The sequence below is a fragment of the Oryza sativa genome, chromosome 7, assembly GCF_034140825.1.
Source record: "Oryza sativa Japonica Group chromosome 7, ASM3414082v1".
NCBI lineage: Eukaryota > Viridiplantae > Streptophyta > Magnoliopsida > Poales > Poaceae > Oryza > Oryza sativa.
In genome coordinates this window covers 13939298-13963249 of record NC_089041.1, presented here as the reverse complement: position 1 = coordinate 13963249, position 23952 = coordinate 13939298, and the positions used below count along the sequence as shown (strand labels likewise).

Genomic DNA, 23952 nt, shown 5'->3' with positions numbered 1-23952 from the left:
CTAGTGGAGTCCGTTTGTCGGCCACTCGCCTCGGTTGACACACGGGATCTGGTTCTGTCGACCCGTGGACCGTCTCTGTGTACCCGGTCTACCGCGGTCCTTTAGGTTGACATGTGGGGTCCGCATGTCAACAGCGCAGCCTTCCTGTCTTTTCCAGGCTAGCGCTTACACATGTTTTATAGTTGCAAAGCCTAATTATAATAATCCACAAATCTCCATATAACAGCATTAAACTTCGGATGATCATATCTTGGTCATACGAACTCCGAATCGACCCGTTCAAGTCTCCTAATGTTTGTTATAACCTAAAGAACCCTGTGCTTTCTTTTTATGTATTGTTATTGCTTCTTTATAACCCTGTGCACACTCTGATTTTTGTTTCAGGATTTATAAATTATTTAATAAATTATTATTAGAATTTATATTAAATGTTCATTAATTTACAAGTGAAGTTAAATGTGGGAAATAAAATTTCCTAAATATAAAGCATGGATGGATTTAATTTTTATTAAATTCTCCATGGTTAATTATACTCTCTGGAATATTCTCGGATTTTTCGGAGCTCAATTCCTAATTTTAATAATACAAAGAGCATTTCAGTAATTACCCACATATTAAATTAATCATTAAATGGTCTAGTTATAATTTTGTTAAGTACTTTGAGTGTCCAAGTATTTTCATGATTTTTCTTGAAATTATTTGAGCATTGGAAGTATTTTTAACAATTCAAAGATCATTTAAGTGATTATTTTAATTGGGAAAGTAATAAAATCCTCCTCCTCAGCTTGGGCCATTTTCGGCCCATTCCTTCCTTTCCTTCCTCTCTCTTCCGCCGGCCCAACCTGAGCCGCCTCCTCTCCTCTCAGCCCAGCCGGAAAAGTCTACTTTACCTCCCTGGCACTGTTCACCTTCCAGCTCTGGACAGAGCCGAGCCGCCCGTGCTGTGCCCTGTGCAGCCGCCGCTTCCTCCGTTAAATCTCGCCTCCCCGTTGCTCCTTTTTCCAATTTAGTTGAGGGGAAATATTCCTCTTATCCTCCTCTATCTTTACCCCCAAAAATCGGAGCTAATCGTTGAGTATCTTATCCAAATCAAACTCGTTTTCGAGTTTATCTCCAAAACCGAGTTTTTGATTTCCCGGATCGATTTCTTGCGGGAGGAGTCCGATCTCTTCAATCCAAGGCTATAAATAGGACCCCCTAGTCCTCCTCTTTCGTTTGCCCCCTCTCCCGTGGTCTCCCGTGCCTCGTAGCGCTGCCGCCACGTGCTCCACCCCGCCGTCGTCGCCGGCCGAGCTCCATCCGCGTCGCGCCGCCGCCTCCGTCGTCGCCGCCGGTCGCCGTCACCGCCGTAAGGTGCGCCGAGGTGTGGAGAAGCCCGGCCGCTCTCTCCCCGCTGTCGCCGGTCACCGGAGTCCCGTCGCCACCGCCGACCGAAGCCGCGCCGCCAATAGACCTCGTCGCCGGCCGACGTCGTTCGTCGTTTGGTTCGAGGGTGAGTACCGTTGGGTTCGTCTCGTCGTCCTCTACGTGTTCATGTCCTCCAAAGTCGCAGCCGACCATCCAATCTCCGGCGAGGTCGCCATCTTGGTCCGGCCATTGATGAGGTCATCATGACGTCATCATCGTTTTTCTTTTTCCTGTTTTTCTAATAGATTAAATCTTCGGAAATTCATAACTAAATCATCGTAACTCGGTTTTGAGTGGTTCAAGTTGCTAAATTCATCTAAAATCATGATCTACATGTTTGTTTACTTTATATGTACTGTTTATTTGGTTTTTATTAGTCTTTTTCTTCGTTTTGCGTGTTAGCTTGTCGTTTCCGTCGTTGCGAAGGTTCGTGAGTGCGTCAGGAGTGTTCAGAAGATTAATTGAAGACCGATTATTGCAAGGCAAGTCACACAGATCCTAAACACAATCCTTTGAGCATGTTGATCCTATATTTAAATTCTCTATTTATTTCAACTGTGCATTTATTTTCGAATGGCACCGGGTGGTGTGAACTTATTCCTTTGTTATGGCCAATTTGCATTGATTACTTTATTCCTTGATACCTTGGGTTATTATAACTTGACTAGTTGGGCTTTATATATTGGTTCAGCTAGATATTAGTTATGATTGCTTAGCCATGCTTAGAAACATTAGCACACTATTGGGATAACTTATGACTCACTATTATTTAAGGATGGCTTAATGATAGTTCACGATGGTTAATCGTGATTGGTTAATTAATTACTTGCCAACTAAAACTTGATAATGGTGGGTTGTGAGCACATGGTTTTGAGAGTCGTGCTCATGACAATTAAGGACCGGTTCGCGAGCTACTGTTGTGAAACATTTATCGTGCCAACCACAAGCCAGCGTGGGCAACGGCTTTATCTTTTGTGTAGCGTGATTCATTATAGTGCGCCAGACTGAGAAGTGGCGAGAAGTCCACGGGGTCGCTGGGGAGTCCATGCCTTGTTTATAAGGGGGTGATTATGATCCAGGAAAGGTGCGCTGTAATGGGTTATGTTGTGCAAGGGGTATTGTCACAACTCCTTTCCGAGGTACCGTGGTGGTATTGAGGCACATGGTGACATGATGTGGGGTTGTGTCTTGTGGGTACAGTGGTACACCTCTGGCCAGAGTAAAACTATTCGAATAGCCGTGCCCGCGGTTATGGGCGGGTTGAGCAATGTTTTTCGTGATTAGTCTCACACCTCTCACAATAATTATGGATGTTATACCTGGTAATAATTTGCTTAGCTCCTGGTTTGGAGTTAGATCTGTACAGCCGGGTATGGTTGTTCAGGATGGTTGGGCCTGTGCAGCATGGGTGTGCTATTCAGTGTTGATTAAAATTGATGATTAATTACTCCACTGTTTTACTTATCTTAAATCTTTGCTAAATGCTGCTTTTGCAAATGAGCCTTGTGGATATTATGGGTACCCCATACCCATACGGCATGGTTATCCGACTAGTCATAGGGGATAACTTATATCTATGGAATATGTAATAGATCATGACTCGGGTATTACGTTTCCTTATATATTACGGAACAGCCTAAAGTCCTGGTTTGATAATATTGTAAAGTAGATTTAGGAAACCGATACCGTATTGGTTAAGGTTTCTATCTTGTAATCCTGCCCCCCACCCTATATAAGGTGGGCAGGAGGCCCTCTAGGGGGCATGAGACAACTAGATCGTCAGATCTATAATACACCCGGCGGATTCAAATCCCCAAACAGGAGTAGGGTATTACCTCTCATTGAGAGGGCCTGAACCTGTCTAAATCCTTTGTCTCCACATCCATCCACTTTTAGGTCTCGTGCGCTACCCCGTTTTATTATTGCCGAATTCATGTTTCGACAGTTGGCGCGCCAGGTAGGGGTTGCGTCGAGTTTCCTATCAACGAGCGCGATGGAATCAATTTCATGAGTCGCCGACTTCGTTTTCGCTTTGGGAGTTTTCACTTCCTTTCCGTCGACCACTTCTTCAAGCTCCTCTTCTCTGACTTGATCCAAATCAGTCAGGGGGAAACTCAATCTGATTTTTATCATTATTTATCATATTGATTTTTAATCTCAGATTAATCTCTTGCTATTTTTTGTTGTTGTTCGCATATAATTACGCGGCACTATTGAGGCGATTGATGCTGGTCATGGACTCGAGGCGTCTCAGCTTTCCGGTCGATCGGCCGCGAGTCCACTCTGCCGGCTTGTCTTCGCCACCGCCATTGCTGATAACAACAACGACTTCACCGCCGGCCTGCCTCCGTCGCCGCCGACTGGTGCCTCCGCCTACACGGCTGGCCTATTATGCCGCCGCTGTTGGGCGTCTACGACTTCACCGCCGGCCTGCCTCCGTCGCCGCCGACTGGTGTCCTCGCCTATACGGTTGGTTGGTCACACCACCGTTCATGGGCGTCCACGACTTCACCGCCGGCCTGCCTCCGTCGCCGCCGACTGGTGCCTCCGCCTACACGGCTGGCCTATTATGCCGCCGCTGTTGGGCGTCTACGACTTCACCACCGGCCTGCCTCCGTCGCCGCCGACTGGTGTCCCAGCCTATACGGTCGGTTGGTCACACCACCGTTGATGGGCATCGTCATCTACACTGCCGGCCTGCCTCCGTCGCCGCCGACTGGTGTCATCGCCTATACGGTTGGTCGGTCACACCACCGTTCATGGGCGTCCATGTCTTCACCGACCGGCTGGCCTTCGCCGCCGCCGACTGGTGTTTCCGCCTGCACGGCTGGCCTATTATGCCGCCGCTGTTGGGCGTCTACGACTTCACCACCGGCCTGCCTCCGTCGCCGCCGACTGGTGTCCTCGCCTATACGGTCGGTTGGTCACACCACCGTTGATGGGCATCGTCATCTACACCGCCGGCCTGCCTCCGTCGCCGCCGACTGGTGTCCCCGCCTATACGGTCGGTTGGTCACACCACCGTTGATGGGCATCGTCATCTTCACCGCCGGCCTGCCTCCGTCGCCGCCGATTGGTGCCTCTGCCTACACGGCTGGCCTATTATGCCGCCGCTGTTGGGCGTCTACGACTTCACCGCCGGCCTGCCTCCGTCGCCGCCGAGTGGTGCCTCCGCCTACACGGCTGGCCTATTATGCCGCCGCTGTTGGGCGTCTACGACTTCACCGCCGGCTTGCCTCCGTCGCCGCCGAGTGGTGCCTCCGCCTACACGGCTGGCCTATTATGCCGCCGCTGTTGGGCGTCTACGACTTCACCACCGGCCTGCCTCCGTCGCCGCCGACTGGTGTCCCCGCCTATACGGTCGGTTGGTCACACCACCGTTGATGGGCATCGTCATCTTCACCGCCGGCCTGCCTCCGTCGCCGCCGATTGGTGCCTCCGCCTACACGGCTGGCCTATTATGCCGCCGCTGTTGGGCGTCTACGACTTCACCGCCGGCCTGCCTCCGTCGCCGCCGAGTGGTGCCTCCGCCTACACGGCTGGTCTATTATGCCGCCGCTGTTGGGCGTCTACGACTTCACCACCGGCCTGCCTCCGTCGCCGCCGATTGGTGCCTCCGCTTACACGGCTGGCCTATTATGCCGCCGCTGTTGGGCGTCTACGACTTCACCGCCGGCCTGCCTCCATTGCCGCCGACTGGTGTCCTCGCCTATACGGTTGGTTGGTCACACCACCGTTCATGGGCGTCCACGTCTTCGCCGACCGGCTGGCCTCTGCCGCCACTGACTGGTGTTTTTGCCTATACGGTTGGCGGACTCCGCCGCTGTTAATGGGCTTCATCATTTACACCACTGGCTTGGTTCCACTGGCGCCGACTGGTGTTTTTGTCACCATTGATGGACTGCTTTATTCCCACATCGGCTACTTCTGCTGTCATCGAGGGAATACGACAAAGCTAAGTCATCATTTATTTTATTCTTTATATGATATTTTGTCTTTTCCTTTGCCTCACTACATCAACTGGTTCGCCGTTGACTAGTGAGTCGGGGGCTATAGATGTTATATCGTATTTTTTAAACAATTTTCATAATATTTATCTTGATTGCTTGCGACATAATCTGAGTACAAAAGTACCTATCGAGTTATGGAGTTCTATCTTCCTATGCTTTCCGTTTGGTTTGCCAATGGATGGTTGCCTTTGGGCCGATTCCTAGCACCCGGGGGCTCGTTGGATGGACCGAGTAACGCAAGGTGCTAAGTATTATTCGGAATAAATCAAAAGCATAGAGATGAGATAAATTTATTTTCTGCTCTTAATAATTGCAAAAGTACCTGAGTAGTAAATTCTGATCCGTGAAACTTTGTTCCATTAATGACGAACTCATGTCACTCATATGCATGTTTGGGAAGTGCCTAGGCCGACTCCCGATGCTTGGTGGTTATGACTAGTCGGGCAGAGTGTTTAAACGTACAGAGTCATCTGCTCGGGGAAATCAAAATTGACAAGAGGAGAAATACATATTTATAAATATTTTAAAATACTTGATTTTTTCTCGAGTATTATATTTATATCAGATACTACTCATCCTATATGTTTGTTCTGCAGGATCCAGATCCAGATATGCATAAAAGGGATTCATGGCTTTAAGCTTATCTCTTACGCTCTAGGAATGGATCAGTCAGAACATCACCAACCGGCCGCCTCGTCTGCCGCCGACTGGTGCTTCCGCCTGCACGGCTGGCCTTTAATGCCGCCGTTGTTGGGCGTCTACGTCTTCACCGACCGGCTTGTCTTCGCCGCCGCCGACTGGTGTTTCCGCCTGCACGGCTGGCCTTTAATGCTGCCGTTGTTGGGCGTCTACGTCTTCACCGACCGGCCGCCTCGTCCGCCGCCGACTGGTGCTTCCGCCTGCACGGCTGGCCTTTATGCCGCCGTTGTTGGGCGTCTACGTCTTCACCGACCGGCCGCCTCGACCGCCGCCGACTGGTGTTTCCGCCTGCACGGCTGGCCTATTATGCTGCCGTTGTTGGGCGTCTACGTCTTCACCGACCGGCCGCCGCATCCGCCGCTGACTGGTGTCACCGCCTGCACGGCTGGCCTATTATGCCGTCGTTGTTGGGCGTCTACGACTCCACCACCGGCCTGCCTCCACCGCCGCCGACTGGTGTTTCCGCCTGCACGGCTGGCCTTTATGCCGCCGTTGTTGGGCGTCTACGTCTTCACCGACCGGCTTGCCTTCGCCGCTGCCGACTGGTGTTTCCGCCTGCACGGCTGGCCTTTATGCCGCCGTTGTTGGGCGTCTACGTCTTCACCGACCGGCTTGCCTTCATCGCTGCCGACTGGTGTTTCCGCCTGCACGGCTGGCCTTTATGCCGCCGTTGTTGGGCGTCTACGTCTTCACCGACCGGCTTGCCTTCGCCGCTGCCGACTGGTGTTTCCGCCTGCACGGCTGGCCTTTATGCCGCCGTTGTTGGGCGTCTACGTCTTCACCGACCGGCTTGCCTTCGCCGCCGCCGACTGGTGTTTCCGCCTGCACGGCTGGCCTTTATGCCGCCGTTGTTGGGCGTCTACGTCTTCACCGACCGGCCGCCTCGTCCGCCGCCGACTGGTGCTTCCGCCTGCACGGCTGGCCTATTATGCTGCCGTTGTTGGGCGTCTACGTCTTCACCGACCGGCTTGCCTTCGCCGCCACCGACTGGTGTCTCCGTCTGCACGGCTGGCCTATTATGCCGCCGTTGTTGGGCGTCTACGTCTTCACCGACCGGCTTGCCTTCGCCGCTGCCGACTGGTGTTTCCGCCTGCACGGCTGGCCTTTATGCCGCCGTTGTTGGGCGTCTACGTCTTCACCGACCGGCTTGCCTTCGCCGCCGCCGACTGGTGTTTCCGCCTGCACGGCTGGCCTTTATGCCGCCGTTGTTGGGCGTCTACGTCTTCACCGACCGGCCGCCTCGTCCGCCGCCGACTGGTGCTTCCGCCTGCACGGCTGGCCTATTATGCTGCCGTTGTTGGGCGTCTACGTCTTCACCGACCGGCTTGCCTTCACCGCTGCCGACTGGTGTTTCCGCCTGCACGGCTGGCCTTTATGCCGCCGTTGTTGGGCGTCTACGTCTTCACCGACCGGCTTGCCTTCGCCGCTGCCGACTGGTGTTTCCGCCTGCACGGCTGGCCTTTATGCCGCCGTTGTTGGGCGTCTACGTCTTCACCGACCGGCTTGCCTTCGCCGCCGCCGACTGGTGTTTCCGCCTGCACGGCTGGCCTTTATGCCGCCGTTGTTGGGCGTCTACGTCTTCACCGACCGGCCGCCTCGTCCGCCGCCGACTGGTGCTTCCGCCTGCACGGCTGGCCTATTATGCTGCCGTTGTTGGGCGTCTACGTCTTCACCGACCGGCTTGCCTTCGCCGCCACCGACTGGTGTCTCCGTCTGCACGGCTGGCCTATTATGCCGCCGTTGTTGGGCGTCTACGTCTTCACCGACCGGCTTGCCTTCGCCGCTGCCGACTGGTGTTTCCGCCTGCACGGCTGGCCTTTATGCCGCCGTTGTTGGGCGTCTACGTCTTCACCGACCGGCTTGCCTTCGCCGCCGCCGACTGGTGTTTCCGCCTGCACGGCTGGCCTTTATGCCGCCGTTGTTGGGCGTCTACGTCTTCACCGACCGGCCGCCTCGTCCGCCGCCGACTGGTGCTTCCGCCTGCACGGCTGGCCTATTATGCTGCCGTTGTTGGGCGTCTACGTCTTCACCGACCGGCTTGCCTTCGCCGCCACCGACTGGTGTCTCCGTCTGCACGGCTGGCCTATTATGCCGTCGTTGTTGGGCGTCTACGACTCCACCACCGGCTTGCCTCCACCGCCGCCGATTGGTGTTTCCGCCTGCACGGCTGGCCATTATGCCGTCGTTGTTGGGCGTCTACGACTCCACCACCGGCCTGCCTCCACCGTCGCCGACTGGTGTTTCCGCCTGCACGCTGGCCTATTATGCCACCGTTGATGGGCGTCTGCGTCTTCACCGACCGGCTTGCCTTCGCTGCCGCCGACTGGTGTTTCCGCCTGCACGGCTGGCCTATTATGCCGCCGTTGTTGGGCGTCTACGTCTTCACCGACCGGCCGCCTCGTCCACCGCCGACTGGTGTTTCCGCCTGCATAGCTGGCCTGTTATGACGCCGACTGATGCTATCTTCTTCACGGTTGGCTACGTCGCCGTCACCGCTAATATGCGTCATCATCTTCAACACAAGCTGTCTACGTCTGCTGCTGACTAGTGCTCTCACCTCTACGTCTGGTTTAGACAGCTACCACTACTGATGAACATCATCGTCTTCCGTCGCCGACTGGTTATGCTGTCGCCGACTAGTGCTTTTATCTTCACAACTGCGCGTCTTCACTACCAGTTTGCTTCTGTTGCCGACGACTCGTGTTCACTTCATCACGGCAATGCAACTTTGTCATCATGGTAGAGCGACTTCATCTTTATTATCTTCGGCACTGGCAAACTCTATTGCTGCTACTTCGCAAGTTTTGCTACTTCACCAACCACGACGTCTTTGTGAGCCTCGACATCTCGGCATGTGATGCCATGTTATTTTACTACAACAAGAGGCTCTCCAATATTCAGGATTTCTACTTGGACATCTTCAACACATATCTTCAATCAAGCAATGACTACTCGACGACAAGAAGCTATAATTCTCGACTCTATGTTCAGTTGTTTCCCAACTAACCAAAGAGTCGGGGGCTACACAAATACAAGGCTCAAAATTTGACAAATTTTATGTCAAGCTGAAGAAATCAATTCATCAACCAACGAGTCAACTCCAGGAGTCATTATCTTCATCTTTGATAATATATAGAGCAGACATTCTACTTCAACAACTTGAAATATTTTGGTTTGGACGAGTTGGACAACAACATCAACTCTCCTCCAAGTGAAGCATCTACAACAGCTATAACATTAATTTGATGGATTATTGTCACTGACATCATCACCAGCACCTCTGCTTCATCGGCCCTGACATCTCCGCTATTGCTAATGGATGATTATGTTTTCGCCGACTTATTATTTCACCTTCATGGTTGACCTACTATGCAAATGCTGATGAGCGTCTTTGTCATTATCATTGGTTGCTACACTGCTATTGGCTGGATCACCGACATCGTCATCTTCATCATGTCGGTTGCGTTTGTCGTCGTCAACTATTTTCTTCATCTTCATGATTGGTGGATTTCGCCATCACTGTTGATGCGCGTCTACGTCTTCATCGTCGGTTTGCTTTTGTCATCACCGACTGTTTCTTCGCCTCCATGGTTATGCAACTTCATTACCTTTGATTGGTGTCACTGTTTTTTTACTACCACTGACATCTTCCGTTACTTCTGATGAGCAATTTCGTCTTCATGTTGGTCATTTCATCTCCATGCCGACTGCGTCAGCTATTGCCAATAGACAATTTTGACTATGACAGAAGGACAAGCTATATGCTCAGGGGCTCATCAACTCAAGCGTGAGGATTATATCTCCAATTGGGACTTGTTCCGGATACATTCCACATGGATTCATAGTCATGAGTCTATCTTCTATGCTCAAAGACTGGACCAATTATTATTCCCCGTAAAGGCTATCAACCGAATACTTGCGCCAGTCGGGATTCAATTATTATATTTATTTTGGAGTATCCCATAAGGGATAATCATTCAGATCAGAAGCTATTCATATGAGCTACACTTGGTCTATATTACCCGGAAGATTTATTACTCGGGAGCATGTTATGTGCGTCATCCTTTAAAGGGTGTCGAAGGCATATGTTTTGGCCTAGGCCTAATATGTCTGCAGCCCATATTTTCAGGTGTGGCCTGTCACGTTCTTTTAGGGACTTAGGCACTTTTTGCTTAGGCCAAAGTGCGCGTGATCAAGTGCCCAATACCTTAAAATCCTTTTATACCGCAGTTACTTAACTTTTTAGGAGTTGGTACAATGCATCTTAAAAGGTGTCAAACAGTAAAGCTTTATATAGCTGTCCCGCTGACTTTTTTATATATAAGTCAAGGTGCTGTTTGGGTTTTTAAGCAATTGATTGGATACAATATCATTGCTTTTCGCCACGTAAGTGTGCATTTTTATTGACCAATATTATGGCTTAGGCTGATTATATATTGTGGTCATTTTCTAGGCGGTTGGTAAATCCTTTATGAGTTTATTTACTCGGATTTTACACCACATATGCCATATATTTCCAGGTGTGGTGAAACCATGTGTCTTCTAGGGACTTAAGCACATCTGTTAAAGCAGTGTGCGCATGGCGTATGCCCAATACTTTGGAAATTTCTTTATTCACAATATACAAGCTTCTTTATAGCTATTTTGCTATATCACTCATCATATTTTACAAAGCAGTTGGTATATCACTCGGATCATGTTATTTGGAGGATTCACACCGCATATGCTATATATTGATATCAAGTCACTTGGTTGATTACGATTATCAAAACCACTCGGTTGGTTGGATTATTTATTCCTTGACTATATGCTTGGTTTGTTCAATTAACCACATTGTCGGGGGCTACACCTATTAGGTGCATCTAGTCGGTGCACCTGACTTTATTTTCCAGCCCTCCACAGTCTTCAGATTTGGTAAAAGTACTCGGAAGACCATGATAAAGATGATTGAAGCACTCGGCTTTGGAGTAATCTGGTTCGAGAGAAGATTATCTTTTCGACTGCGAAGGTCTCAGGGGCTACTGTGGATATTATGGGTACCCCATACCCATACGGCATGGTTATCCGACTAGTCATAGGGGATAACTTATATCTATGGAATATGTAATAGATCATGACTCGGGTATTACGTTTCCTTATATATTACGGAACAGCCTAAAGTCCTGGTTTGATAATATTGTAAAGTAGATTTAGGAAACCGATACCGTATTGGTTAAGGTTTCTATCTTGTAATCCTGCCCCCCACCCTATATAAGGTGGGCAGGAGGCCCTCTAGGGGGCATGAGACAACTAGATCGTCAGATCTATAATACACCCGGCGGATTCAAATCCCCAAACAGGAGTAGGGTATTACCTCTCATTGAGAGGGCCTGAACCTGTCTAAATCCTTTGTCTCCACATCCATCCACTTTTAGGTCTCGTGCGCTACCCCGTTTTATTATTGCCGAATTCATGTTTCGACAAGCCTACATTATGCCATCCTTTGGAATCCTTGTGCACTTGCATATTTGCTGTGTGGCTTGTTGAGTATGTCATATGCTCATTCTTGCAATAATCATCAAACCTCAGTTGAAGATAAAGGTTCCAGAAGGAGAAGACGTTTGGCTTATACCCCAGTTGAGCTGCCTGTGGGAGTGGAGCTGAAGCCATCGCTAGATCGTTATTCCGCTGCTGTTTTCTTTTCTTTTGTAAGTATGTAATGTTATTATTAAGATGGATTTTTATATTAAATTGTCAGTTTGTGTACCTCGGCTGATTCCTGGACGAGGATTTTATGCACAAATTAGTTCGGAAATTACTAGTGAATTTCCGGGCGTGACAGTCCGCGCGCTCCTCGCCTCGGCTGACGCAATAAATCCGATTTTAAATTAAAATTTAAATGAAGAAATTCGCAAATATCCATTTAAAGAGCATATAAACTTCAAATGGCCATAACTTGGCCATTTGAACTCGGAATTGGACCGTTCAAGTCTCTAATTTTTCCTTAAGAAGTCAAGAACCCATTTTTGTGCTTTGTTTCTGCTTGTTATATGGAGTTTAGTAGAGTAAAAGCCGTTTCTTTTCCGTTGGTCGTGTAGACGCTGCAGCTTCGGAAGATCCGCTCTTCGTGGAAGTTGAAGCCGACGTTTGGGAAAGCGAGCAAGGCAAGTCACATCATCCTTGAACATATTGAATCCTAGTTTACAAAATTATGTTGATTTAAATTATTGCATTATCGCTTTATTTAAATTCCCGCGTTATCACTGTTTTATTTAGCCATGCCTATTTACCTTTGTTATGACCTTATTATTGTTATTGTTATTATTTCCTTGTTCACCCTAGAATAAACAAAACCCCAACTAGTGGACACTCTACTCCTGGTATCACTAGTATGATTTTAGGTAGATGCTACGCTGTTTAATTAGGTAACATTAGGTGGTTTTACAACTCTAGACTTTGGGATATTCATATCACCTGGACACTTTGGAATTGTTGGTTTATTGTGGAATTGGATTCACACCGCCCCCTCTATTCAAAATCCCCAAAATGATTTTAGGCTGGGCTCGGGGTGCATGGTTTTGATAGTAGCACCTCGGCCATATAAGGACCGGTCTTCGGGCCTCTGTTGCAAAGCACTACCGTACTTCCACATGTCTAGTGGGTAAGGCTTAGTTTGTGGCTCAGTCTGGTTATAAACAAAAGTACACGGATGGAGATGGACGAAGTCGGGGGTCGATGGACATCTCTAGGACAAATGAAGGCTACACGAGCTGCGGCCCGATAGTCGAGATGTCATGGCACAGGGCTGGTGTCCTGCTGCTAGGGGCTCAATCCTGCCTACCTGTCCCGGAGGTTCCGGCCGTAGGTGGGGTTGGGTCGGTACTCTTGTCTATGGCTAGGATGGGTTGGAAACTATGTCACGTCTTCCGTCCGTATACCGTGGTGGTATGTGGCACGTGGTTACACGTGAGGAAGATGTGTCTTGTGGGTAAAGATGTACACCTCTGATCAGAGTATAATCTATTCGAATAGCCGCGCCCTCGGTTATGGGCAAGCCGAGCAATGTACCCAAGTTAGTGTTTTAATTCTTAAAATTTGCTCAATAACTAAAATGTCGAATGGTTAGCCTGGGTTGGCTTGGGACGAGCTGGGACCCAGGGTCGGGTTGCCAGTTCGGTCTTGATCATCGTAGGCCTTGGGTTAAGGCAGGTTCGTGAGGGTTCACGGCCTTGATTAATAATACTGTGTAGCTCTAGGATCGTCTTTATAAAATGGCTTTGGGCAACTAAGTGACTTTTAAATGCTGTTTTCTGCATAACTTAACCCCTATATCATTACCCCTTGTACCCCCTTGCATTAGTCGTGCATCTGCCGGTGTGGCTTGCTGAGTACTGTGGTTGTACTCATTCTTGCTCTATCTTTCTCCCCCCTTCAGTAAGAGAAGCTTTGGAGAAGAAGTCTTAGGTGGAGTCTTGGCTTATACCCCAGTTGAGCGCCTGTGAAGATGGAGCCGTAGGCCCGCTAGTCCGCTGCTGTTTATTTTTGATTGTCAGGCCTTAAGTGCCTTTGTAATAATGTAAATATTATCGATATAATAAAGATGTGTCTTTTATATCATGCTTGTATGGTGTACCCCGGCTTTTCCTGGGACGGGGATTAATACACTAGCGTTCGGGAAAATGCAATTTTCTCGGTCGCGACAAGCTGGTATCAGAGCCATCTCGACTGTAGGATAAGCCAAGTGGATAAAACCTAAGGACATATTTTATAAATAAAACTATTTGCGAAAGTTCCTTTTTTCTCCTTCCCCTAATGCTATTTGCAAAAGGTTTACTCCCTTCTTCCTTCTTCGGATTTCAACTAGTACTAGATGGTCAGGTCAGTGAAGAAGAAGACATCGTCAGTTGTTTGCCGAAGCTCCGGAAGACTGCAGGATCCGCTAGCGAAGTGGAGGAAGCAGTGAAGCCAGCTGTGAAGCAGGAGTGAAGATCTTGAGAACCCGTCACAGAACCTAAGCCACCCTCTAGGGTAGAGTCGTTAGTCGTGTGTTTCCTTGCTTGTGTGTGTAGCGCGTGGTTTGCATCAGTGGGGTGTGATGTAACCATGCTAGGTTGTTTGCTTAATCAACTTGCAGAATAAGCCTAACACACATCATAACAGCAAAAGACTTAGATCTGTTAAGGTCCTATCCTTAGTTTCTAATCTGTCTCTCCCCTTTGTTTTCCCTCTCTTCCTCTCCAAACCTTTGCAACAGATGGCTGACAATGAGAAAGGCAATAAGGTCAGAAGTCAGGACATTGGTACCTCGAGCTCCCGAGTGAATGAAGCACCAGACACCAGTTGTGTGACACTGGTCCAACACCTGATTAACCAGAACCGATTGCTTATAGAGATACTACAGCAGCATCAGACGCCAATTCTGAACCTGAGTCAGATACAACCTCAAGTGCAGTTGGAGGCAGTCCAAGCACTCACACCACAAGTCAGCATGCCGCCAGCATCCCGAAGGACCCATGGTGACGTGCCACATGTTGACTCAAAAGAAGCAAGTATCATTTGTTTTATGTGTGATGAGCAAGGGCACTATGCAAGGGAGTGTCCTCAGCAGAAAAGAAAAACACCAATGCGAACCGAAGATGAAGTCCGTAAGATGATCATTACCAGCACAGAATGGCCTCTACCAGGAATGACAAAACGTTAGAGAAGAAATACCTTCCGAGGTGCACCACAGTTGACAGAGCATCTTTTAGCTAATGGAGGTAGAGTATCTGATAGTGAAGATTCAGATCAAGTCTCCTCAGATGATGAAGATGAGAAGTCTCCCCAAGGTTTCAACCAGAATAAAATGGAACGTAAGGCATGCTCTCGTTGTGGAGAAATCGGTCATGTTGCCAGCTCGTGTGCCACTACATGCGTTCATTGTGAGGAAGACCATCCACCCGACAGGTGTCCAACGAGCAGGATCACTTGTTTCTTTTGTGAAGGAACTGATCATGTACCAAAAGATTGTCAATTCAGTTTTCTGCTGACGAAGAAGATGGCCAACCAACCCGCCAGTTCCAACGGAGAGAAGCATCAAGGCAACACAAATCCTCGCCAAGATTACAGTTTCAGCCTAACTCCAGTGCCAGGACAGAGGAATCAAAATGAGAAAAGAAAATGCCGAGTCCGGGAAGATATCTGTTGCTTCAATTGTCAAGGAATGGGTCATTTCGCCGACAAGTGCCCAAAACCGAGAAACATAGCTGCCAGCACGTCAGTCCACGCAACTCCCTGCAATCAGAAGCTTGCTCCTCAGCGAACTGTCATCCATGCATCCCGAAGCAGTCCTATAGCCCGCGTTGCAACAGCTCCAACTCCAGCGAGTGCATTACCACAAGGTGTCAATGCCCAATTTCAGCCCCAGCCATCAGTTGACAAGACCGAGGCCAGTATCGGCATTGTACCTTTGGATGTTCCAGCACAACAGCCAAGAAATCAAGTACAAGATAAAGAACCCAAGCCAATGGGAATGAGAAAAGCATCAACGAAACCTCACCAGAGCTAATCCAAATTGTGGTTAACCAAACCAACATGTTGGCAACAGCCTTTCAACTATTACAGAATTGGAACAACCCAGCAGGGACAACCAACGTTCAAGTACCTACAGTCCAGCAACAGTGCAAGTTATCAGAATTTCTCAAAACTGAGCCTCCAACCTTTGCCATTGCCGTCGATCCTATGGAAGCCAGTGATTGGTTGCGCACAATCGAGAAGAAGCTAGGGTTGATTCAGTGCACCGACCAGGAGCGGGTTGGCTTCGCAACTCCTCAGCTGGTTGGACCGGCTTCAGAGTGGTGGGATAGCTACGAAGCATCACGGCCAGAAGGACATACCATCACCTGGAACGAGTTTTCATCTGTATTCAGGAGATCACATGTTCCCGCAGGAATGATCACATTAAGAAAACGAGAGTTTCGCTATCTGAAGCAAGGAGATTTGACCGTCACAAAGTACCTGCACGAGTTCTATCGTTTGGCTCACTATGCACCAGAAGATGTGGAAACGGATGAAGACAAACAAGAGAAGTTTCTCCAGGGGTTAAAAGATGAGCTTGCAGTGCAACTCCTTCTAGAGGATTATGAAGATTTTGAGAAACTTGTGGACAAAGCCATGCAACTCGAAAGTGAGCATAATCGGATGACGAACTGCAAGAGGAGGATTGTCAACATCCCAGTATTTCCATGTGGTAACCAAAGACAGCGCACTGAGCCACTTCAGATCACCGGATCTTCTGTTGTGCATCAAGAGTTCCTGCCCCAAGAAGATGGACGCAATGCAGACAACAACACTAGCAATACTAATGATGATGATACCACCAACAACCATGGTTCTTGCCTCATTAGCGACCACTCGAATAAAGCGTGCAATGTCAGTAGCATTCACCAAGATGTCAACGATAGTATCAATGTTGGAATCCAGAATGACAACCTTAGCAATTTTGACACTGAGAAAGACTCCAATGGTGATAGCAACTATGGTACCACTGATGCCAATGTTAGCAAGGATTTCCAACCACCAATTCCAACTCCAAGTCAAAATGATCGTCCCCAGATGGACAGCTCAACAAAGAAGACGTTGATTTGTTACAACTGCAAAGAACCAGGTCATTTCTCTAGAGATTGTCCACAGCCGAAGCGTAACCTACGCCATCACTCCGGCCATTATGCAAGAAGAAGACAAGTCACTCGCCTTGTGGTCACTGGAGCAAACGCCATACCTGTGAGGCCTCATGTTAATCCTAACCTATAGTAGAAACAATGTACCGAAGTTAAGCATCTTCCCTTTTTGTTTAAGGTAGTGCCTTGTATTCATGTAATAAGGGAGAAATGTGTAATACAGACAAGTTCTATTAGGATTCTTTTGGAAGATGCGGATATGTGATTATGTGTATAATTGCTTACTGATAAAGGAGACCTAGGGTCTCATTTCAGAGGAATCATATACTAATCTCGAGTTAATAACCAACCTGTTGATGGCGAAGAAAATCAAGTGATCAACCAAAGAGACATTTGTTTGGACTAAGAGTTTCAGATGTGTCTTCCTCGGATCAAAGGCAACAATCGTCAGTCTAGCTTTTGACGAACTACTTCAAGGTTTCTCTGAAAGGCAGCAAGCCAAAGGACCTCATCGTCCCCAGAAGCGTCCGCAATCCACATTAAAGAATACCACCTGTTAGAGATAAGCCGAAAGAAGATTGATAAAAGAGATTGGCAAAGATGTTCTCTAGCATGAAAGAAGTAGGCCGAAAGGTGATTGATAAATAGAAACATGCTCTGCATCGCTCAAGGAAGACCCCTGATTGTAATTGCCCTGCAACAGTCACCTTGTCATTAAGTAAGCAAGATGACCTAGGTAAAAGTGTTTCTATGAAGGCAAAGAGTGAAATCTTCAACTCGGTATCAGATGCTACACGGAGTGAAAAGTGCAAGCACCGGTTACCAGGCAATGCCATGTCTTGGGAGATGATCCAATGGGAAAGAACACATCAAGGTTAAAGGTGTAAAATAATACGTTGAATGCTAACTGAGGACAACCTGAAGATAATAATGGGAAGTAAACTGAATGTAAAGAAAGTGAATCCGAGTTGCTTGTTCGTGAGAGCTATTCCCAGTTATGAATCAAGTGATATGTTCGAAGATAATCTACAGAGGTCAGATTAAAAGCACATCTAACAACGAAGCCTCAGATTTGGCAGGATAATGATTAGACAATAACAAATCCAGCAATAAAGCCATTTGGGAAGACGTCAAAGTATGTCAAGTGGGATAAGTTGGTTCTCTTGGGAAGCATAATTCAAAGGCAAAGTTATCGACCCTTGCATCAAATAGCAGAAGTAGCTATTACCCGGAGACCGGGAAAGCTAATATGAGGCAGTTGGTGGCAAGTTAGAACTGAATGACAAGCACGATATTCTTATGATGACAAATATGGTATCCTAGTAATGACAAGCTAGTGTTGACGCATGACATGAAGTGGTAACTTGTATGAGGTTGACTCCGAAGATATGAATCATGAGAAGTTCTGGAGCGGAAGCATCATTAAACTACCGCAACCTAGTCTGAGTCAGCTAAAAGGTGCGCCCTGGTTCAAGTCAGGTGAAGAGAAGATTCCATCCGCAACAGGAGGTCGAGCCAAGCAGTCCAGAGTGGAGAAGTTTTGCTAGGCAAGTTCGTTATAGAAGACGCGACGGAAGAAGTCAAACAAGAAGAGAAGACCGCCCAACCTATCTTCTTGCTAGCCTCCTCGAATCTCGGGGACGAGATTCCTGTAAGGGGGGTGGATTTGTCACGTCCTGATAAATTCATCCCGAAATAAAAATCATTCTCTAAAAGGAATAATAGAATTAATTAAAATTCGAAAAGAAATTGGCAAACACTAAAATACGTACAAGAAAAATTCAAATGTGGCCCGGAGAATTTTTGTTAAATTCTCCTTGGTCTAAAAAGAGCCCTCAAATTTTAGTGGAATTTTCAGAGCACAAATAATAATTATTAAGAAATAAACAAAGTTAAAATGAGTTTATAAAAAGAAAAACCCTAAAAAGTCTTTTTCCCCCCCTTCCCCTCTTGGGCCGGCTCGGCCCACCTCCCTCCCTCTCTCTCCTCTCCCCCGCGGCCCAATCGGCCTCCTCCCCGCGCGCGTGCCGCTGACGGGCGGGCCCGCCCGCCACCCTCGCTGACGGGTGGGGCCCACCTGTCATCCCTGTCCTCCCGCCGCTCCCGCCGCCTCGCCCGTGCCCTAGCGCCGCCGCCGCCGCGAATCCCGCCGCCTCCCGCCGTCCCCGCGCGCAATAAAGAGGGGGAAATCACTCCCCGTGATTCCCTCCCTCTTTCTCCCCACTTTTCCCTCTCTCTCTCCCTCGGATTTGTTCGGAAACGTTTCCCCCTAAACCTCGCCGGCGCATCAATGGCGGCCGGATCTTCCGCGGCCGATTCCCCCTCATCCGGCCGTTCTCTCCCCCTCCCAACGCTATATAAACGCTCCCCGTGCCTCCCTCCACCGTTTCCGCCACTCGCCGCTCTCTCTCTCCGCCGGAATCGAGCTCGCGCCGTCGCTCATTCTCTCCGCCGTCGCCGCCGAGCTCCGGTCCGCCGCCGTCGTCGCCTCGGACCTTCTCCCGCCTCGGCGTCGCCTCCTTCGGCTCCGCCGCGTCCTCGCCGACCTCGTCCACCCCTCCGTTTCGCCCGCCGACCGCCGGAACGCCGCCGTCCCCGTCGACCCGTGCCGCGCCGCCGCCTTCTTCCGCTCCGGTCGCCGTTCCCGTCGTCGTCGTCGACCCGGGGTGAGCCGTGGACCGCCCATTTCGTTTCCCCCTTCCCTCCCCTCTCTCGGCCGCCGCTCCGCCGTGCCTATGGCCGCCGCCGGCGACCATAGGGGCGCGGGCCCGTCGCCTCCCGTCGGCTGTGCCGGCGAGGCCGCCTTCGGGCGCGCCCCGCGGCTGCCATGTGGGGCCCGGCCGTCAGCCGCCCGCGCCCTCGGGTGCGGCTGACGCGTGGGACCCACGGCGCCGGCCGGCGTAAGCCGCGTGCACCCGGTCCACCGTGGACCGTGAGCCTGCCGCGTGGGCCCCACTCCCGTGGACCCGGTCCGCGCGCTCCTCCCCTCGGCTGACGCAATAAATCCGATTTTAAATTAAAATTTAAATGAAGAAATTCACAAATATCCATTTAAAGAGCATATAAACTTCAAATGGCCATAACTTGGCCATTTGAACTCGGAATTGGACCGTTCAAGTCTCTAATTTTTCCTTAAGAAGTCAAGAACCCATTTTTGTGCTTTGTTTCTGCTTGTTATATGGAGTTTAGTAGAGTAAAAGCCGTTTCTTTTCCGTTGGTCGTGTAGACGCTGCAGCTTCGGAAGATCCGCTCTTCGTGGAAGTTGAAGCCGACGTTTGGGAAAGCGAGCAAGGCAAGTCACATCATCCTTGAACATATTGAATCCTAGTTTACAAAATTATGTTGATTTAAATTATTGCATTATCGCTTTATTTAAATTCCCGCGTTATCACTGTTTTATTTAGCCATGCCTATTTACCTTTGTTATGACCTTATTATTGTTATTGTTATTATTTCCTTGTTCACCCTAGAATAAACAAAACCCCAACTAGTGGACACTCTACTCCTGGTATCACTAGTATGATTTTAGGTAGATGCTACGCTGTTTAATTAGGTAACATTAGGTGGTTTTACAACTCTAGACTTTGGGATATTCATATCACCTGGACACTTTGGAATTGTTGGTTTATTGTGGAATTGGATTCACACCGCCCCCTCTATTCAAAATCCCCAAAATGGTTTTAGGCTGGGCTCGGGGTGCATGGTTTTGATAGTAGCACCTCGGCCATATAAGGACCGGTCTTCGGGCCTCTGTTGCAAAGCACTACCGTACTTCCACATGTCTAGTGGGTAAGGCTTAGTTTGTGGCTCAGTCTGGTTATAAACAAAAGTACACGGATGGAGATGGACGAAGTCGGGGGTCGATGGACATCTCTAGGACAAATGAAGGCTACACGAGCTGCGGCCCGGTAGTCGAGATGTCATGGCACAGGGCTGGTGTCCTGCTGCTAGGGGCTCAATCCTGCCTACCTGTCCCGGAGGTTCCGGCCGTAGGTGGGGTTGGGTCGGTACTCTTGTCTATGGCTAGGATGGGTTGGAAACTATGTCACGTCTTCCGTCCGTATACCGTGGTGGTATGTGGCACGTGGTTACACGTGAGGAAGATGTGTCTTGTGGGTAAAGATGTACACCTCTGATCAGAGTATAATCTATTCGAATAGCCGCGCCCTCGGTTATGGGCAAGCCGAGCAATGTACCCAAGTTAGTGTTTTAATTCTTAAAATTTGCTCAATAACTAAAATGTCGAATGGTTGGCCTGGGTTGGCTTGGGACGAGCTGGGACCCAGGGTCGGGTTGCCAGTTTGGTCTGGATCATCGTAGGCCTTGGGTTAAGGCAGGTTCGTGAGGGTTCACGGCCTTGATTAATAATACTGTGTAGCTCTAGGATCGTCTTTATAAAATGGCTTTGGGCAACTAAGTGACTTTTAAATGCTGTTTTCTGCATAACTTAACCCCTATATCATTACCCCTTGTACCCCCTTGCATTAGTCGTGCATCTGCCGGTGTGGCTTGCTGAGTACTGTGGTTGTACTCATTCTTGCTCTATCTTTCTCCCCCCTTCAGTAAGAGAAGCTTTGGAGAAGAAGTCTTAGGTGGAGTCTTGGCTTATACCCCAGTTGAGCGCCTGGGAAGATGGAGCCGTAGGCCCGCTAGTCCGCTGCTGTTTATTTTTTATTGTTAGGCCTGAAGCGCCTTTGTAATAATGTAAATATTATCGATATAATAAAGATGTGTCTTTTATATCATGTTTGTGTGGTGTACCTCGGCTTTTCCTGGGACGGGGATTAATACACTAGCGTTCGGGAAAAGGCAATTTTCTCGGTCGCGACAAGAGGGCAGGGTGGTCGCGTATGCCTCGCGGCAACTGCATCCACATGAAGGAAACTACCCAACACATAACTTGGAATTGGCAGCGGTGGTTCATGCTTTGAAAATCTGGAGGCATTATCTGATTGGTAACCGCTGTGAAGTATATACGGATCACAAGAGTCTGAAGTATATCTTCACCCAACCGGATCTAAATCTCCGACGACATGAGCATTCACTATCATCCGGGCAAAGCCAATGTGGTGGCAGATGCATTAAGCAGGAAGAGCTACTGCAATGCTGCATGCACCGAAGGCATGTGTAAGGAATTGCAGCAGGAGCTTGAACACCTCAACTTGGGGCTTGTAGAATATGGGTACGTGGCTGCCCTAGAAGCACGACCCACGCTCACGGATCAAGTCAGAGCCGCTCAAGTAAATGATCCTGAAATAGCAGAGCTGAAAAAGAACATGAGGGTCGGAAGAGCCCGGGATTTCCACGAAGATGAACACGGCACAATCTGGTTGGGAGAAAGGTTGTGCGTACCGAATGACAAGGAATTAAAGGATCTGATACTCACCGAGGCTCATCAGACTCAGTACTCCATTCATCCAGGCAGCACCAAAATGTACCAAGACCTCAAAGAAAAGTTTTGGTGGGTCAGCATGAGAAGGGAAATAGCTGAATTCGTCGCACTCTGCGACGTTTGCCAACGAGTGAAGGCAGAGCACCAAAGGCCAGCAGGTTTGCTTCAGCCTCTTCAGATCCCAGAATGGAAATGGGAAGAGATTGGAATGGACTTTATAACAGGACTGCCCCGGACATCATCGGGTCACGATTCAATCTGGGTAGTCGTGGATCGACTCACTAAGGTTGCTCACTTCATACCAGTGCATACCACGTATACGGGAAAGAAATTGGCAGAGCTGTACCTGGCAAGGATCATGTGTCTGCATGGGGTACCTAAGAAGATTGTATCTGATCGAGGGAGTCAGTTCACCTCAAAATTCTGGCAGAAGCTGCAGGAAGAATTAGGGACCCGTTTGAATTTCAGCACAGCCTACCATCCGCAAACAGATGGCCAGACCGAGAGGGTCAATCAGATCTTGGAGGATATGCTGCGAGCTTGTGTGCTTGATTTTGGTGGAGCATGGGATAAAAGCCTGCCGTATGCGGAATTCTCGTACAACAACAGCTATCAGGCCAGTCTACAGATGGCACCGTTCGAAGCGTTGTATGGCCGGAAGTGTCGCACCCCTCTCTTCTGGGATCAAACAGGCGAACATCAACTGTTCGAAACAGAGGTGTTAACGGAAGCAAAAGAGAAAGTCAGAACTATCAGAGAAAGGTTGAGAATTGCCCAGTCTTGACAAAAGAGCTACGCAGACAACCGCCGCAGGGAACTCACTTTTGAAGCAGGGGATTACGTGTATCTTCGCGTTACTCCGCTCCGGGGAGTACACCGTTTCCAGACGAAAGGCAAGTTGGCACCACGCTTCGTGGGACCATACAAAATCTTGGAACGAATAGGAGAAGTGGCTTACCAGCTAGAACTTCCATCCAACATGCTCGGCATCCATGATGTGTTCCATGTGTCCCAGTTAAAGAAGTGCTTGAGGGTACCCGAAGAACAAGCCGATTCGGAGCATATTGACATCCAAGAAGATCTTACCTACGGGGAGAAGCCCGTTCGTATCCTTGAGACCAGTGAAAGGAGGACTAGGAATAAGGTCACCAGGTTCTGCAGGGTTCAGTGGAGCCACCACTCAGACGAAGAAGCAACCCGGGAAAGGGAAGATGAGCTAAAGGCCGCCCATCCGCACCTCTTCACCAGCTCTTCCGAATCTCGGGGCCGAGATTCCGTTTAAGGGGGGTAGGTTTGTCACACCCTGAAGTTCTTTCCCAAGCCTAAATTGAATTTATAATCCACCAGAGAAAATATCGGTGTAAAAGCAAGAGAAAACCCTAATAAATTAATGCAAATAATAATCGGACTTGGCATGTGGAATTTTTCTGGAGTTCTACATGTCGAAATACGCTAACAAGATTTTTAGTGGAATTTTCAGAGCTCTAGAAATAATTTTAACCAATTAAAATTGAGCACAAGCAATATTTAATCCCTGGAAAATCCATTTTCCTTTTTCTTTCTTTTTTTTTCTCTTTTTCCTTCGAATGGGCCGCCGGCCCATTCTCCTTTTCCTCCCTTTTGCCTCTCTCCCTCTAATCCCTCCCTTTCGATTTCTTAGGTGATCCCGGAGCTAGTCCCGCTAACGTCGCCGCCCTCCGTCGCTCGCCGTCGTCGGTCGTCGTCGGTGAGGTCCCCTTCCCCTCCCTCTCTCTCTCCCGCGCCGCTAGCCGCCGCGTAGCGGCATAGCCGCCGCTTCGCCGCCCAC

The 23952-nt window shown here is 49.1% G+C and overlaps 1 long non-coding RNA gene across 1 annotated transcript; it reads left to right on the top strand.

The window, feature by feature from the left end:
• The first annotated feature begins 913 nt into the window (after positions 1 to 913).
• LOC136357341 (uncharacterized) lies at positions 914 to 8864 on the top strand. The gene is made up of 2 exons (XR_010742616.1): positions 914 to 1492; positions 1810 to 8864. It is a non-coding gene; the product is annotated as an uncharacterized lncRNA (long non-coding RNA).
• The last annotated feature ends 15088 nt before the right edge of the window (positions 8865 to 23952 follow it).